This window comes from Gossypium raimondii, chromosome 9 (assembly GCF_025698545.1).
Source record: "Gossypium raimondii isolate GPD5lz chromosome 9, ASM2569854v1, whole genome shotgun sequence".
NCBI lineage: Eukaryota > Viridiplantae > Streptophyta > Magnoliopsida > Malvales > Malvaceae > Gossypium > Gossypium raimondii.
The window spans coordinates 34,832,105-34,849,202 of record NC_068573.1 but is presented as its reverse complement, the minus strand read 5'-3'; the positions used below and the strand labels follow the sequence as shown (position 1 = coordinate 34,849,202).

At 31.2% G+C, this 17,098-nt stretch overlaps 1 non-coding gene across 1 annotated transcript; it reads right to left on the bottom strand.

The window, feature by feature from the left end:
- Positions 1 to 16,991: 16,991 nt before the first annotated feature.
- On the bottom strand, positions 16,992 to 17,081 carry TRNAY-GUA (transfer RNA tyrosine (anticodon GUA)). The gene is given in 2 exon segments: positions 16,992 to 17,027; positions 17,045 to 17,081. It is a non-coding gene; the product is annotated as a tRNA-Tyr (tRNA).
- Between the last annotated feature and the right edge of the window lie 17 nt (positions 17,082 to 17,098).

Here is a 17,098-nt window from a genome sequence, read left to right as displayed (position 1 = left end):
ATGATTAGATTTGTGGTCAGGCACATTTCTGTAATTTCGGACCCAACCAAACAGATCCCAGGCATCCGTCTCTAAATTAGCTAGTACTTCATAATACAGCGGCTACAAATTTTTAGCAGCGCCGTGAGCTCGTGAGAGGAAGAGAGGAAATGTGACTAGTATCGACAAAAGTTCCACTAATAATATGGACAGATAGGATTATGTTTTAGTTAATAATGTCAACTTAAAATAAGTAGTAGCATTGTTTCAATTAATTTCTTTTCTAAAAGAATAATTCGTTTACAATATTTGTTTAAATTAATTATTGTTTGAAAATAGTTAATTTCTGAACAACTTTATTTAAAATTGTCATCTAACGTAATTGTTAATTAAGAACAACTAATTTTCGAAATAATTACGTTTCAAGAATAACTATATTCAAAACAATTATTGTTTAGAATAATTATGTTTTTTTAAGAAGAACCATTATTTGGAACAAACTCTTTAAAAAAAATCACCACAGAATAACTATTGTTTAAAACTATATTTATTAAACACAACTATTTTGAGAACAACTAACGCTTGGAACATGTCAGAATAACCCTTGTTTAAGAATAACTCTATTTAAGAATAGCTTGCATTCTAATAGATGTTCCATAGAAGATGTATCTTGTAAATTTGTGTATAGCTTATAAGAATCAACTAAACTGTTGCCGGCCACTATCATCAATTCCTCGCTACCTAAGTTAGTATATATCTTATAAGTAGCCTCGCAATTAGTGTATATCTTAGTGACTTGGGTAGCTATTCAATTAGATAATTAAGGTTAAGCTAACATCTCGTCGTACTCTCCCTCAGTTTATTTCTTAACTTATTTGTCATCTAAATTAATTATGAAAAACAAATTAAACAATTAATCTAGTCACAATCTATGATCATCTTTTAACCTATTTTAATTAATTAATCCATTAACATCCGATTCCTTCACAAATACTTGGACCATTAGTTGAGGCAAGTTACAATAACTTGCCAGAGTTTCTTTAAATTGCAATTGACGTTGATTCTGGTATTTGTAACTGACATTAACATCAAGTATTTACATTTTGCATCTTATGGTTTAGGCATGTTTGTTTTATGGCATGACATGAAAGGGTTTGAAGCAGTGTAGTCGGTTCCACGTTGGTTCCTATTGTTTCGACTGGTGCGTACCGTTCTAATAATAAATTGATGCAATCGGTCCCTCTTTTTCACACCAATTAAAGTTTTGGTTTGTATTAGTCACACTAGTCAAACTATTGTGCATTAGCTAGTGCATGAATAATTTTTAAAAATATATAAAATTTTCAACTTTCTACTATTATGATAATAAGTAATAGGGTCAACTATAAAAATAGTCATTGAACTATTAACGTGCTTCTGTTTTGATCACCAAAGTTTCAAATTTTTTATTTTAATCATTAACATTATCGAAATTTAATATTTTTGTAATGACCTGGTTTCCAGTGGTATCAAAAATTACAATTTTTGTAACAGCCCGTTTTCAGTGAAATCAGAATAGTGGTTTCGGGACCACAAATCCAAGTCAGGAAGAAAATTTATTTTAATATTATTTTATGGTCTATCGTATGATATAAATATCATATGAAAATTTTGTTAAGAAAATTTTACCGATTATATGTCTAATTTTATGAAAAAGACCAAATTGCATAAAGAGCAAAAGTTGGATTCTAATAGCTATAGGCATCATATAGCTATGGAATTCAAAATTTGAGGTCCTTATATGACAAATAGACCAATTAGTGGAGTTAGTAGATAAGCATGATTAGTCATTATTGGAAAATTCAATAAAGAAAATGATGAAATTGGAAAGTAAAAGATAAAAAGATGATAAATAATAAAATAAAACAAAATATCGTCATTTTATCATCTTTCCTAAAAATACGACATGGAAACCCTAGCCATGGTTATGGAGTTTTAAGCAAGCTTATTTGTCTTAATTAGGTAAGTATTCTTGTCCCGTTTTTAATGATTTTTATATTTTCGAGATCGTAATAGCTTAATCTAGTTATCTCAGGGATTAATTTGCAAAGTTATCAAAGTACTAGGGTTTTGCCATGGATGAGTATGTATGAATTATGAAGTTTTATGGTTGAAAATGAAAGGTTGTTGAAAGATAAACAAATTTTGTTAAGGGAATTTTGATAAAATTATGATTTAAGGACTAAATTGAAAAGATGTAAAATTCATGGAAAAATTCTAAATTTTTATGAAATACATGGGTTGTTATTGTTACATGTAAAAATCGACTAGGCTTGGAATAAGGATTAAATTGCATGAATTTCATTTTTCGAGCCTAGGGATGAAATTGTAATTAATTAAAAGTATAGGGAAAAATGGAATTTTTTTCCTAAGATGTGAATTGGATTGAATTGAATATGAATTGTATTAAATTGAGCTAAATTTACTCGTATAGATCCGGATAGACCAAATACGGACTTAAATCGTGGAAAAGAATGCGTCGGATTAGTAGATTTTGCGTACACGAACACTTGTCGAGGTAAGTTTGTGTCACTAAATTGTATATTTATATGATTGAATTGAATGTTGTGTATGTGAATTGTGTAAATTTCCATGTATGAAATTAATCACATATCCGACAATGATCGACAAGTATTAAGTCTAGTTTGAATAAATAAAATTCGATGGATACGGGGTTCCCAATTGGCTGTGATCCTGCATGTGTTGCGGACACACCATAGCTCTTACGAGCGTCTCGATATTTGGCTCTCACAAGCTTTCCGTTAATAGCTCTTCGGAGCATCCCGACTGGTTGTTATCCTGCATGTGTTGTGAACACACTGCAGCTCGTATGAGCATCCCGATATATGGCTCTCCTGAGCTTCCCGTTATATGGTTCTTGCGAGCTTCTCGATTAATGGCTCTCCGAAGCTTCCCGATATTGACTCACTTGAACTTCCTGATATTGACTCACATGAGCTTCCCATTAGATGGCTCGACAGAGCTTCCCGTTTATGTGCTCATATGAACATTCTTAAATAAGAATTGACGAATTACAGTTTTATACACTTTGTGTGTACTACCCATATATCCATCGACATTTCAAATGATTCAACGGGCAAAATCCTGACATGAGAAAATATGAGTTCAAAATGAATTAGTACTTGTATATACATGAAACACATGGAAATTTGATATTTGATGAGCTCATACATGTTTCTTGGTATTCATGTGAACTACATGACTAACATGTTTGATGAGGTTATGTGTTTAGGCTATTAGCCAAATTTCTTTGGATGTATTTTATATGCTTACCTTAAATGTAAATAAATGATAAGTTAATTTCCGTTATACGAACTAACTAAGCATTAAATGCTTACTCTGTTTCATTTCCTCTGTTTTATAGTAATTTGGAAGCTCGATTTGGTTGGAAGCTAGTCGGTGCAACATCTCACTATCCTTTGGCTCATTTTGGTATAAATAGCAAATTACTTTTGGAGATAATGGCACGTATAAGGTAAATTGACCAATGTTGGCTTATAAGTATTTTGTTGTAAATAACCATTGGAATGGCTTGTGATTGACATGTTTTGATGAGTATATAAATATATGGCCTTAATATGTTTGAAATGGATGAATGATGAAAGTCATGTAGTCATATTGATGTTTGTTTTTTGTTAATATATGTGATAATATGTAATGTATAAAATTTGGTTTTAGGCTTGTTTTGATTGCTTGTTGTGGCTTGAAGATGTGTTAAAGTGTCAATGTATGTGGAAGACAAATTGAGTGAGAAAAGTGGCCTTAGAAATGACCTATTTTCGTCCACATGGGTATAGACATGGGCGTGTGTCTCAGCCGTGTGTTAGCACATGGGCGTGTGGTTTGGTCGCGTGTCCCCTGCATCTTTGAAATTTCAAAATAGAATGCTCAGGTATTTTCACACGACCTAGCACACGGGCGTGTGACTTGGCTGTGTGACCCCTACACCTATTTAATGCAAGTCAGTATGCTTGCACGGCCTAGCACACGAACGTGTGGCTTGGCCGTGTGACCTAAGTTAGTGAGCACCCTAATTTAGACACGAGCTGGGACACGGCCGTGTGTCCCTATTTCGAATGCCCACACGACCTGAGACATGGGTGTGCCTCTTGATCGTTTGAGCCACACAGCCTGGCCACATGGGCGTGTGTCCCTTGCACCTTGGAAAAATTTTGATATTTTGTGAAAAACTTTCTGAGTATCCAGTTTAGTCTCGGCTTGTTTTTAATGCATATTTTGGGCCTCGAGGGCTCAAGTGAGGGACAATATAATTGATTTTGATTTGTTTTCTGACATGAATGCTAAATGAAATGAAATGAAATGTCTGTATTGGATCTGTAAATTCTGGTAATGCTCCGTAACCCTATTTCGGCAACAAATATGGGTTAGGGGTGTTACAATTTAGATATGTCATTTTCGTAAATCGTGTTCGTAATTTACGAGGCTAGTATAAAAATATATTAAAATTTGGTCTAGCAATTTTTGTTTAATTAATAGTTAATTAAGGTACAAGTGTAATGATCCTAAAGTTAGTAGTATTGAAAAATGTGGTTTTGGAGCCCCACTTCCAATGTTTGAGACCATAAACATCATTATTTGATATTTACAAGGTTAGTATAAAGTTTAATTAAAGTTTGACTCCTTAATTTTGTCAGTTAGATAATTAATTAAGGTACAAAAATTAAATTGTAAAAGTTGTAAAAGTTAATCGTTATAGATTTTAATTGCTAAAGGATTAAGATGGTAATCAAACTAAAGTCTAAAATGGTAAATAAACCATTTTAGCCTAAAGTGGATGGTTAGGTGTGGTTTATGTTTATAAATTATGTTAAATTTTAGTTAAAATACAAAAAAAGTACAATATATATAAATATATTAAACAAATAAGAAAGTGGAGAAAAGAAACATGGTTTCATCTTCTTCTTCTCCTTCATGAAGCAATAAGGGAAAGAAAATAGATTTTTAAGCTTGAGACATTTTGCCTTGCATGATGAGTGATTTTAAGTTTGTTCTTCGTAAATTTTATATTTTTGAGATCATTGTAGCTCGATTTAGTTAACTCGAGTGTTATTTTTCAAAATTATTAAAGTTTCTAAAAGATGTCATTGATGAATGCTTGAAGCTTTTGGTGTTAAATTGTTAGAATTTAAGCTTAGAAGTGAAAAAGGACTAGTTTATAAAGTTTAATTGCTAGTTTTTGAACATGGGACTAAATTTTAAAATTTAAAATTGATATTAAATTTCTATAATTATAGATAATAGAGGACTGTAGAAGAATTTAATTGAAATCGGATTGTAAATTGGAGCTCAAATTTGAAAGATATGGCTATTTCGCTTTTAGGGACTAAATTAAATAAAATGTAAAATTATATGAAGCTTTCAGAAAATGAAATTGAATTAATATATTATTACAATAGGTTGTTATAAAATGGTTGGAATTGATAAATTGAAATGAATTATTATATATCAAGATTTGAATCAACCGAAAGATAATTAAAGAAAAATAAAAATTGTGGAATAGTCCCGATGTTTTGTTGGTTGATTTTTCCTAGGTAAGTTGATATGGAACTTACTATATAATATTTGTGATATGTTTGATTATATTTAATGTTTATTAGTTTAGATTAATTATAATTTTGATGAACTTACTTAAAAGGGACTAAATCGTAAACTATGAATTGTATGGAAAATATGAATATGTACTTGGAAGTTGGTATAATTTGATTATATGCTTTATTGTTGATAGATCATATGCTAGAATTATATAAGTTGAAATGAGAATGTGGCATAAATGATTAGTGACTTGTTGGTATATGTATGTTTTAACCATGTTTAAAATACTTAGATAGGTGAATTGGTAAATTTAAGAAGTGAAATGGTATGGTAAATGCTAAATTGCACCTTATTGAGTTGGTTGTTTTCGAATGATTATACAAACGAGAATGTTACTTAGAAATGGTATGAAAATAGGACTAATATATGTGTAATTTTGGATGGGTAACACTTATATGAAAGTATGAACTTGATGGTGAATTGTAGGATATGACTTAAATGTTGCGCCATCTTGGTATAACTTTTGTCCACATGATTTATATACTAGATAATGGTGTATGTATTTGGTTAAGTATAAGTAAATTATAAATAAGCTTGAATATGGTATGAAGTGTTATAATGGTAATTGGATTTAGTAGTCTTTTATTGTTCCGACTCGATTATGTGCTATGTATTTAGGGATGTATTGCATATTTAATTGTTTTGAAAGTTTACTAGTTGATCTACATGTGATGACTAGTTTTTGAAACTTGTATATAATTCTTATAAGTATGTATAAGGGGCAAATGTTGAATTTGGCTTGTTTGAGATAATATGGTGTAAATGGCATGAAAACATGATTAATATGGTAGGTTAAGCTTGAGTGGTTTAAGTAGTTGAATTGATTGTATTGATACATAATACCTTGATTTGTATTGGTGTCAATGTGGCATATTGGTTAGATGTTTAAGAGAATGATATATTACATGTTTTGGCTTGGTTTTGAGATGATTTGTGTAGGTTTTAAGTTTACAAAAATGTATGTTTTAAGGTTTTGGAGTAGTTGGCTTGAACAGGGATCAAAGTGGTACATTTTTGTACTACATGAGCTGGCACACGGCTGTGTGACACACACGGGCTGGTGACATGACCGTGTGATGATTGGAATGTAGGAGATTTCGGAACCACACGGTTTGACCACATGACCGTGTGTCACAAACGGGTTGGTGACACTGCCGTGTGACTACTAGAAGAATTAATCGATTTTGGTTCACACAACCACAGTGAGTTACATGGCCGTGTGGTCCTTGTTTTGTAAATTTTCCATTATTTTTAAAAAGTTTCTAATATAGTCATTATTTGTTATTGGGTCAACCTAAGAGCTTTTGTAAACTCGTTTGAGACTCAGTTTTGGTTGTATTTCACATTATTCATGGAATTATGACACGATTTGATGTTTAAATGAAATTAATTGCTATAAATGGTAAGTGTTTTATTTTGTTATCTATGGCAATATTTTGTAGCTTGGGTTCGACGATCAAACTCAACGATTGGGTTGAATTACGAGGTGTTACAAATTAGTTTTAAATTATTATTATGAGTATAATGATTTATCTCTGTGAATTGTATTGAAGTAGGAAGAAGTGTTGATTTTGTTCAGATAACAAGTTTATTATTGCGAATGTCAAGATTGGTAACTTTAAGTTATAAGTATATGGTAAATATATGCATATAGATATACACGTTTATTTAGGTATAATTGTTAATGTTAATAGTATCTATTTAAATTATAGAAAAAACCACTGAATGTTTTACTCAGGATACAAATTGCTTTCTCCATGCGTAGGTTAGATCTAATTTAGGATTTTCGTGCATCGACCACGGCATCTGATCCATAATCCCGACCTTAGTCATATTTGTTAGTTTTCAACATTACTTATATTTGGTATGTACCTAATAGGTTAGGTTTTGTGGTAGTTGAATGATGTTACAATCAAATATTATACCTTATACTCTAGTAGTAATATATACGGTGGATTTGTTATATGTGATTAGGTGCATATATAAATGAAATATGGATCTACTTTAGTATGAATAAGGAATGTATAATTGTTGATAATTATCATACCAATTGTATAAATTTAATTGTGAATTGATTGTAATTGCTCCGACAACGAATGTGACACACTGTAGCTCGAACTTGGCTATCAGGTCTAGTATAGGGTGTTACAATTTTGGTCTCTCCTCCATTAAATCACTAACAATGGCTTTCTCTTATTGAAATAATAACAAATTTATCCCTCCAATGTTTATAGATTCTACCAATTTAGTTCTAAAGCTAAAAAGTTTCAACAAATTTAGCCCTCAACTTTACACATTTTGTAATACCCCCTACTCGTATTCGTTGCTGGAACAGGGTACGAGGCGTTACCAGATTTTACCGAATTAATTTTCCGTTATTACGAGTTAAATACTATTCATTTATCGAAACATGTCATGACATCCCTTGGATAGGCCTTCGAAGCCCAAAACATACATCAGGACTAAACCGAGATTAAATCGAAACCATAAGAATTTTTTTTTATGAACTCAATATAACCCCTTTATAAATTTCTAACATTCCCTGCAATTTTAAACTGAGACTAATCTAAACCAACCAATCCATTTCAACATATTTTCAAGATAGATTCAAACATATCCATAAGATAACCTCATTACATACCAAAACCAAGATTTGTTAGCCATACCAATGGCTAACCTTACATTCATTTCACATTAACATTTACTTTATTAGCTTATACATGCCATTGATTTCCAAAATAAAGTTTCTTTATATATCGAGATCTTGAGGTTGATAGTGTGATGCGTCTCCGACCAAATCCGACCTCCGAGCTCTTAACACTACAAAACAGGGGAAAGGGAAACAGGGTAAGCACTTTGTGCTTAGTAAGCTCATGTAACAAGAATTATACTTACCTAATATTTTCAATACAATGCAATAAACATTCATACATCCATTCAATGCATTATTCCCCTAACATGCACAAACTCAACATTCAAGTTAGTTCAATAATTTTCATGTATCAATAATTTATATACCATGATTTGATGAGCTCATCAATACCATGATTTTCATTCCCTTGTTATTTTTCCATATTTATCCCGTTGAACTTCTCAGAATTTTGATGGATTTTTAGGGGTACACTTTAGTGTACAGATCTGGGTCCGTCAATTCATATTCATGTGCACAAATTTCCATTTTAGAGAGTACACTCCCGCGAACCTCATCCTTACAGCTGGATTACCAGTCCAGGCTAAATCCCCTGTAATATAAACTCATAGAGTATTGTCGGGATTACCAGTCCAGGCTAAATCTCCTGCAATGAAAATTACTCTAACGAGCTTGGATCTGAATTACCAGTCCAGGCTAAATTTAAACCCTAATTCAGATTACCCGTCCGGGATAAATCCATTTTCCACATATTCTTCGGGAGGGCTATATCAGGATAGGATATACAATAAAAATCCAAATCATATTCACATCAAGAAAAATGTATTTAAAGCATTTAAGAATATAATTCAAGTTACATGAACTTACCTCGATACTTGTTCGTATGCAAAAATCTACTAATCCCGAACTTTTTCTTTTCCTCGATCTAGCTTCGTATTTGAATTTTCTGGATTTAAATAAATAAATTTAATCATTAATTTAATACATTTCATGTTCATATGTAACATTCTCTCTAATTCCATTATTATTTATAATTCATTTAGAGCTTTCTCCTTGAGTCATAGTCACTAAATTATTTATATTTTGAGCTACGGAACTCTAAATTAAGACTCGCTAATTTTTCCTGAAACTAGAATCATATATCTTCTTACCATAAAATTTTCAGAATTTTTGGTTTAGCCAATAAGTACAGTTTATTCTTTAAAGTCATCCCTATTTTGCTGCCTGACAATTTTGACACTTCTTCACTTAAAATTAATTATCTCATTGTACAGGATTCGGATGATATTCTTGTTTGTTTCTTTTGAAAATAGAATTATTAAGTATTTTAAAAATATAAATTTAAGACCCTAATTATTTTCTCCAATTTTTATGATTTTCCAAAGTCAAAACATGTGAACCTAAAATTATTCGACATTGTCTCATAAAACCTATTATATCTCATGATTTACAATTCTATTACTTACACAACTTCTTATATAAGAAACTAGACTCAATAATATTTAATTTTATATTTTATTCATCCTCTAATTCGACTTCTACAATTTTTGGTGATTTTCAAAGTTAGACTACTGCTGCTGTCCAAAACTGTTTTAGTGCCAAGTGTTGATTTCCATTTTACCCCAAATTTCATAGTTCATACAATTCAGTCCTTGCTCAATTAACCCCTCAATTAAGCTAATTTTTCTAAATTAATACTTTACATAGACATTATAAGTTATTTCACAACTATTGAAATTCATAATTTCCACATAAAACCCTAACTTCAAACTCTTTTACAATTAGGTCTCAAACATTCACTTTCTATTCAATTCTTTCAATAAAATCGGCATATAAACAATTTAAAGCTCTAATTCCATGCTAAATCATCATATAATTCCAGCACATATTCATAGAAACTTTTAATTTCATTCATAAAATCTAAAACTAATGAATTCAACAAGTGGACCTAGTTGTAAAAGTCACAAAAACACATAAATTTCAAGAAAAAATCAAGAATTGAACTTACTTGCAGTAAAAATATGAAAACACAGCTTAAGGAAACCTTATATGGTGTTTTTTCTAATGAAAATGCATAAAAATAAAGGGAAATCTAGATAATTTCACTTTAATCCTAACTTTATTAAGTAATTTTTGCAATGTTCCAATTTTACCCTTAATTCTTCTTATTTTCTTGTTGATTTCATGCCCTTGCGTCCAGCCAAGTAGACCTTGGGTCTATTTGGCTTTCAATCCCTCTTTCTTTTATCATTTAAGCTATTTAATCAATTCCCATAATTTTGCATTTGTTACAATTTAGTCCTTTTTGTTTAATTAACAATCGGAACTTTAAAATTTCTTGATGAAACTTTAATACTAACTTATTAACACTCCAAAAATATTTGTAAAAATATTTATGCCTCAATTAAAAATCTATGAGGTTTCGATACCTCGTTTTCGATTCTAATTATTTTAATATTTATTTCTAGTACACTATTCACTATTTCAAAAATTTTCCTAACTTCACATTTAACTTATACTCACTAAATTAATAATATTTTCTACTCACTTGTCGGATTTAGTGATCTCGAATCACCGTTCCGACACCACTGAAAATTCAGGCCATTATAACTCTCCCCCCTTAAAGATTTTCGTCGTCGAAAATCTTACCAGTAAAGAGGTTCGGGTATTGTTTCCTCATTGCTTCCTCCGGTTCCCATGTTGCTTCTTCAATCCCATGCTTTTGCCATAGTATTTTTACCAAATTTATCTTTTTATTTCTAAGCTCATTTGTTTCCCGTGCCAACATTTTGACCGGTTCTTCACTGTAAGTCATATCCAGCTGAATCTCCACTTCTGTCGGAGAAATAACATGTGAAGGATCTGATCGATACAATCGTAGCATAGACATATGAAAAACATTATGAATTCTATCGAGTTCCGGTGGTAATGCCAATCGATAAGCGACCGGTCCTGTAACACCCCGACCCGCGTCCGTCGCCGGATTAGAGTTACGAGGCATTACTAAACAAAACACACATTCAAAAACACATAAAACCCAATTTAAACAAGATGATCATGAACAAAACGTTTTTAAAACGAAACTGATCACAAACATGGAAATTAAACCATTTTCGCATGGCTATTTATATTTTATGATTCAAAACTAACCAAAAACAACTCAAGCCTATACATGCCATAAGATCGAGTTCAACATAACAAAATACCAAAAGAAGTCGATAGTGTGATAGACTATGCTGATGATCCCCGAGCTCGTAACGCGACTCCAAAATCTATAAAACAAATGGACAAAAACAATCAAAGTAGCAAATCTAAAATACATATTAACGAACATATGTATAAACATTATATGTTTATAATCAAGTTACAGACATAATCATTAATTGCATAAATTAAATTTCTAATATACCTATCCTTTGGATTTCATCGAATGCATATCTATGATCTTTCAAATACATATGTCAAAAGCTTATATTTTTACTTATCAACTTCATGAACCAAATGCACATTTATACTTCTAATCCACATGTGCCGAATGTATACATGTATATTCAACAATCTTCATAACAACCAATATATATATGTACCTATTCACTAAACACATAGATCCAAACATTTATATGCTCATCAAGTACATATAAATAAATATTCATATACTTATCCATTATATATAATCCAAAATCATTTACATATTTATATATATATATATATATCAAATGCATATAATCACTTAATTTAACATATTCACTGGCATTTAGCTTGCTAAGCTTATAGCCTGATTCATATCACCGACACTTAGCCTGCTAGGTTTATAACCTAATTCAGATCACCGGCACTTAGCCTGCTAGGCTTATAACCTGATTCAGATCACCGGCACTTAGCCTGCTAGACTTAAAGTTCGAAAAATTCACCCAAGATTAAGCACGCTAGGCGCTTAGCCCGAAAATTTCAATTTCACAGATACAAAGATGATTTCTCATATATTTCGTAATAGCAACACATGATCATAACATTTATGTATAATTCACAACCTCAACTTTATCCCAAGAAAATTTGTAATCCATGTTCGAATCATACAAGCATTTACAAATTATACTTTTAATCCAACTCAAGTATTTGTATTTGTATTTGTATTTGTATTTATATCTATTCAACCACACATATGCATATATAAAGTCTATACTTTACATTCATTTTCAAAAACTTATATATATACACATAACTATATATTCGAACCTCACACATGTGCATATATATAACATTCATACTTAACTAATTTCAATTCATATACTTTTAATTATAGCTCATCAAATATACAATAGATATACATATATATATACATATTCAAACTTCATTTATGTGTATATATATAACATTCATACTTAACTAATTTCAATTCATATACTTTTAATTATAACTCATCAAATATACAATAGATAAACATATATATATACATATTCGAACTTCATTTATATGTATATATATAACATTCATACTTAACTAATTTCAATTCATATACTTTTAATTATAGCTCATCAAATATACAATAGATATACATATATATATATACATATTCGAACTTGATTTATGCATATATATATCATTCATACTTAACTAATTTCAATTCGTATACTTTTAATTATAGCTCATCAAATGTACAATAGTTATACATATATATATATATATATGCTGATTTAATAACATTAAATTGCTAATAGACTTACCTCGGACGATGGAAAATCGAAGTCGGACGATTATTCGACTAATTTGGCTTTTCCTCGATCTAACTCCGATTTCTTTGGTTCTCGATCTAAATATATTCAAAATGAGATAATTTATTTATTAACACGTTCAATTTAGTCCAAAAACACATAATTTGGCAAATTACTATTTTGCCCCTAATATTTACACTTTTTTCAATTTACTCCCTATTGCATAAAACACAATTTACACAAAATTTGCCCATACCACACAAGGGCCGAATATTCATGGTTCTTATACAAGTCCACACATTGCATTTATTTCACATTTTAGTCCCCCAAAAATTTAATTTCACAATTTAGCCCTATTTACTCAATTTCACTAAAAATTCCAATACAAAACATTTTAATCTAAAATATATCTTTCATTATTCATCATCAAACATCACATAACACAAATATTCATCAATGGAACAACTCAAAATATTCATAAAAATAAAAAATTCAAACATGGGTCGGATAGTATTCGAAGCAACGATCTCAAAAACGTAAAAATTATCAAAAACCGAACAAAGAACTAACCTAAATCAAGCTTCAAAATGGCCGAATATTGCTTGGCTTCTTTTCTTTTTTCTTTTGCATGAATTCGGCTAAGAAAAGATGAAAACATTCATCTTTTCATCATTTATTTTGATTATAATGTTTAATTTAACAATTGACTAAATTAACCTTATTATAATAAATATATATAACATATATATTAAGGTCAATTATGTCATATGCCACCCACTATCTACTTTATGGTCTTATTGCATCATAAATCCTCCCATTTAAAAAGACATCAACAATTAGGTGCTTTTATAATTAACCCCTAAATTTTCATTTTAAGCGATTAAGCCTTTTTATTAAATCGGACGCTTAAATGACGAAATTAAAACACGAAAATTTCACACAATCAAATGCACACAAAATAAACACACAAAATAATATTAAATTATTTTTTTGACTCAGACTTGTGGTCCCGAAACCACTATGTCCGATTAGAGTCGAAATCGGGCTGTTACAGGTCCAATTCTTTCAATGATTTCATATGGCCCGATAAATCTTGGACTCAATTTACCCTTTCGACCGAACCGGAGAACTTTCTTCCAAGAAGACACTTTTAGGAATACCTTATCACCCACCTGAAATTCAATCTCTTTTCGTTTAAGATTGGCATATGACTTCTGACGATCGGAAGCTGCTTTTAGACTATCCCAAATCACCTTTACTTTTTCTTCTGTTTCCCAGATCAAATCAACTTCATGTATCTTCTTTTCATTGAGCTCTATCCAATATAACGATGTTCTACATTCTCTACCATACAAAGCTTCATACGGAGCAATTTTAATACTGGACTGATAACTGTTATCGTAAGCGAATTCAATCAAAGGTAGATACCTCTCCCAATTACCTTCAAACTCTAATATACAACATCGGAGCATATCTTCTAATATTTGAATTACACGCTCAGATTGACCATCTATCTGAGGACGAAATGCAGTGTTGAAATGCAACTGAGTACCCAAGGCTTTTAACAATTTGTCCCAGAAACGAGACGTAAATTGGGGATCTTTATCTAATATAATGGAGACAGGCACTCCATGTAGCCTGACAATCTTGGATATGTACAATTCAGCCAATTTATCTAAGGAATAATCCATACGTACCAAAATAAAGTACGTTGACTTTGTCAATCGGTCAACAATCACCCAAATGGCATCTTTCTTCTTCGGAGACAACGGTAACCCAGATACAAAATCCATAGTGATTCTTTCCATTTCAATTCCGGTATAGTGATTGGCTGAAGTAACCCTGAAGGTTCCTAATGTTCAGCTTTAACCTGTTGACATATTAGACATCTTGATACAAACTCAGAAATATCGCGTTTCATACCTGGCCACCAGTACATCTTCTTCAAATCATTATACATTTTATTACCTCACGGATGTACGGACATAATACCACTGTGTGCCTTGTGTAAAATCTTCTGTAAAAGCTCTGAATTCTTCAGTACTCATACTCTGCCTCTGAATAATAAACAACCATCAGTCCCAATCTGAAATTCTAAATCATTACCTGACTCACATTGTACTCGTTTAGCCTGTAGCTTCTCATCATTTTTCTGAGCTTCATATATTTGTTGTAGAAATGTTGGTTTAACTCTCAACTCAGCTACGACTGAACCATCATCAACCAAAGACAATCGGGCATTCATAGCTCACAAAGCAAACAGAGGTTTTCGACTTAAAGCATCAGCAACAACATTAGCTTTACCCGGATGGTAATCAATAATCAAATCATAGTCCTTTATCAATTTAAGCCACCTACGCTGTCTCAAATTCAGATATTTCTGTGTCATCAAATATTTCATATATTTATGATCAGTATAAATATAACGTTTCTCACCATACAAGTAATGCCGCTAATGCCGCCATATTTTTAATACAAATACAATAGCAGTTAATTCAAGATCATGCACCAGGTAATTTCTTTCATGTGGCTTAAATTGCCTCGAAGCATAGGCTATAACTTTACTTTCTTGCATCAAGACACAACCTAAACCATTTAATGATGCATCACTATAAATAATAAATTCTTTACACTGTTCAGGTTGTACCAACACAGGTGTTTTCGTCAACAAATCTTTCAATCGATCGAAACTCTGCTGGCATTCATCAGTCCATTCGAATTTAACATCTTTTTGTAATAAACAGGTCATCGGAGAAGCTATCATAGAGAACCCCTATACAAATCTCCGATAATAACCAGCTAAACCCAAGAAACTTCTAACTTCAGATACATTTTTCGATGGACTCCAATTGACAATAGCTGAGATTTTACTCGGATCTACCCTGATGCCTTCTGCGGATACAATATGACCGAGAAAACCCACTTTTCGAAGCCAAAATTCACATTTACTGAATTTAGCATATAGCTGCTTCTCTCGCAGAATTTGCAACACAATTCTCAAATGTTTTGCATGCTCATTTTTATCTCGGGAATAAACCAAGATATCATCAATAAAAACTACCATGACCCTGTCTAAATACGGTCTGAATATTCGATTCATCAGGTCCATAAATACTGCAGATGCATTAGTCAGCCCAAACGGCATAACAATAAACTCATAATGCCCCTACCTGATTCTGAAAGCTATTTTCGGTACATCTACTCATTGCTGCAATAACAATGATGCAAATTGAGCTAAAGCTCAATCAACTTTTTCTTTATCATTTGAGATGGTTTTTCAACTTTATAAATATTTGGCTCAATATATTATTCAGTGCTCAAGTTTGGTACTTTTTTTCTAATATGGTACTCATGTTTTTTTTTGTCTAATGTGGTATTTATGGTACTTATGGTTTTTCAATGTGATGGTTTTATTTTTTCATGGTACTTATGGCACTTAAAATCTTGCTTAATTTTAGTTTCTAATAGTGTTAACTTTTTAGTGTTTACTAAATATGAGTATAATATTGGACAAAAAACACAAGTATAATATTGAAAAAAAAGTGTCAAAATTGGGTACCAAATGATATATTAAGTCATAATATTTAATGGTAGACTTATAAATAATTAATATATCATTGGTACTTGAGTTTGGCTTCAATGTTCAACTTGGTACCTGAATTTTTTTTTCAACTAGGTACCTGAGTTTCTTTTTTTTCATCATGTAGCCCAATAAATATTTGACACTTGTGCTCTAGTTAAAAAAAAAACACAAGTATTTAATTGGGACTAAAATACTCAAGTACCAATTTGAACACTAAAGCTAAACTAAGTGTTTAATTGGAACAAAAAATAATTGAGTATCAAAGTGAATATTGAAATCAAACATCTGTACCAAATTGATAATAAAAAAACCGGCTGCTAAATTGAACGTTGAAGCAAAATTAAGATATCAAAGAGTACATTAACCCAATTATAAAAGTACGGTTAAAATAATTTCCGACCTGCCGGATTCGAACCAGCGACCTAAGGATTGCTCTGACAATTACCACTACAGTCCTCCGCTCTACCAACTGAGCTAAGGTCGGTTGCGTGTAACTTTTCA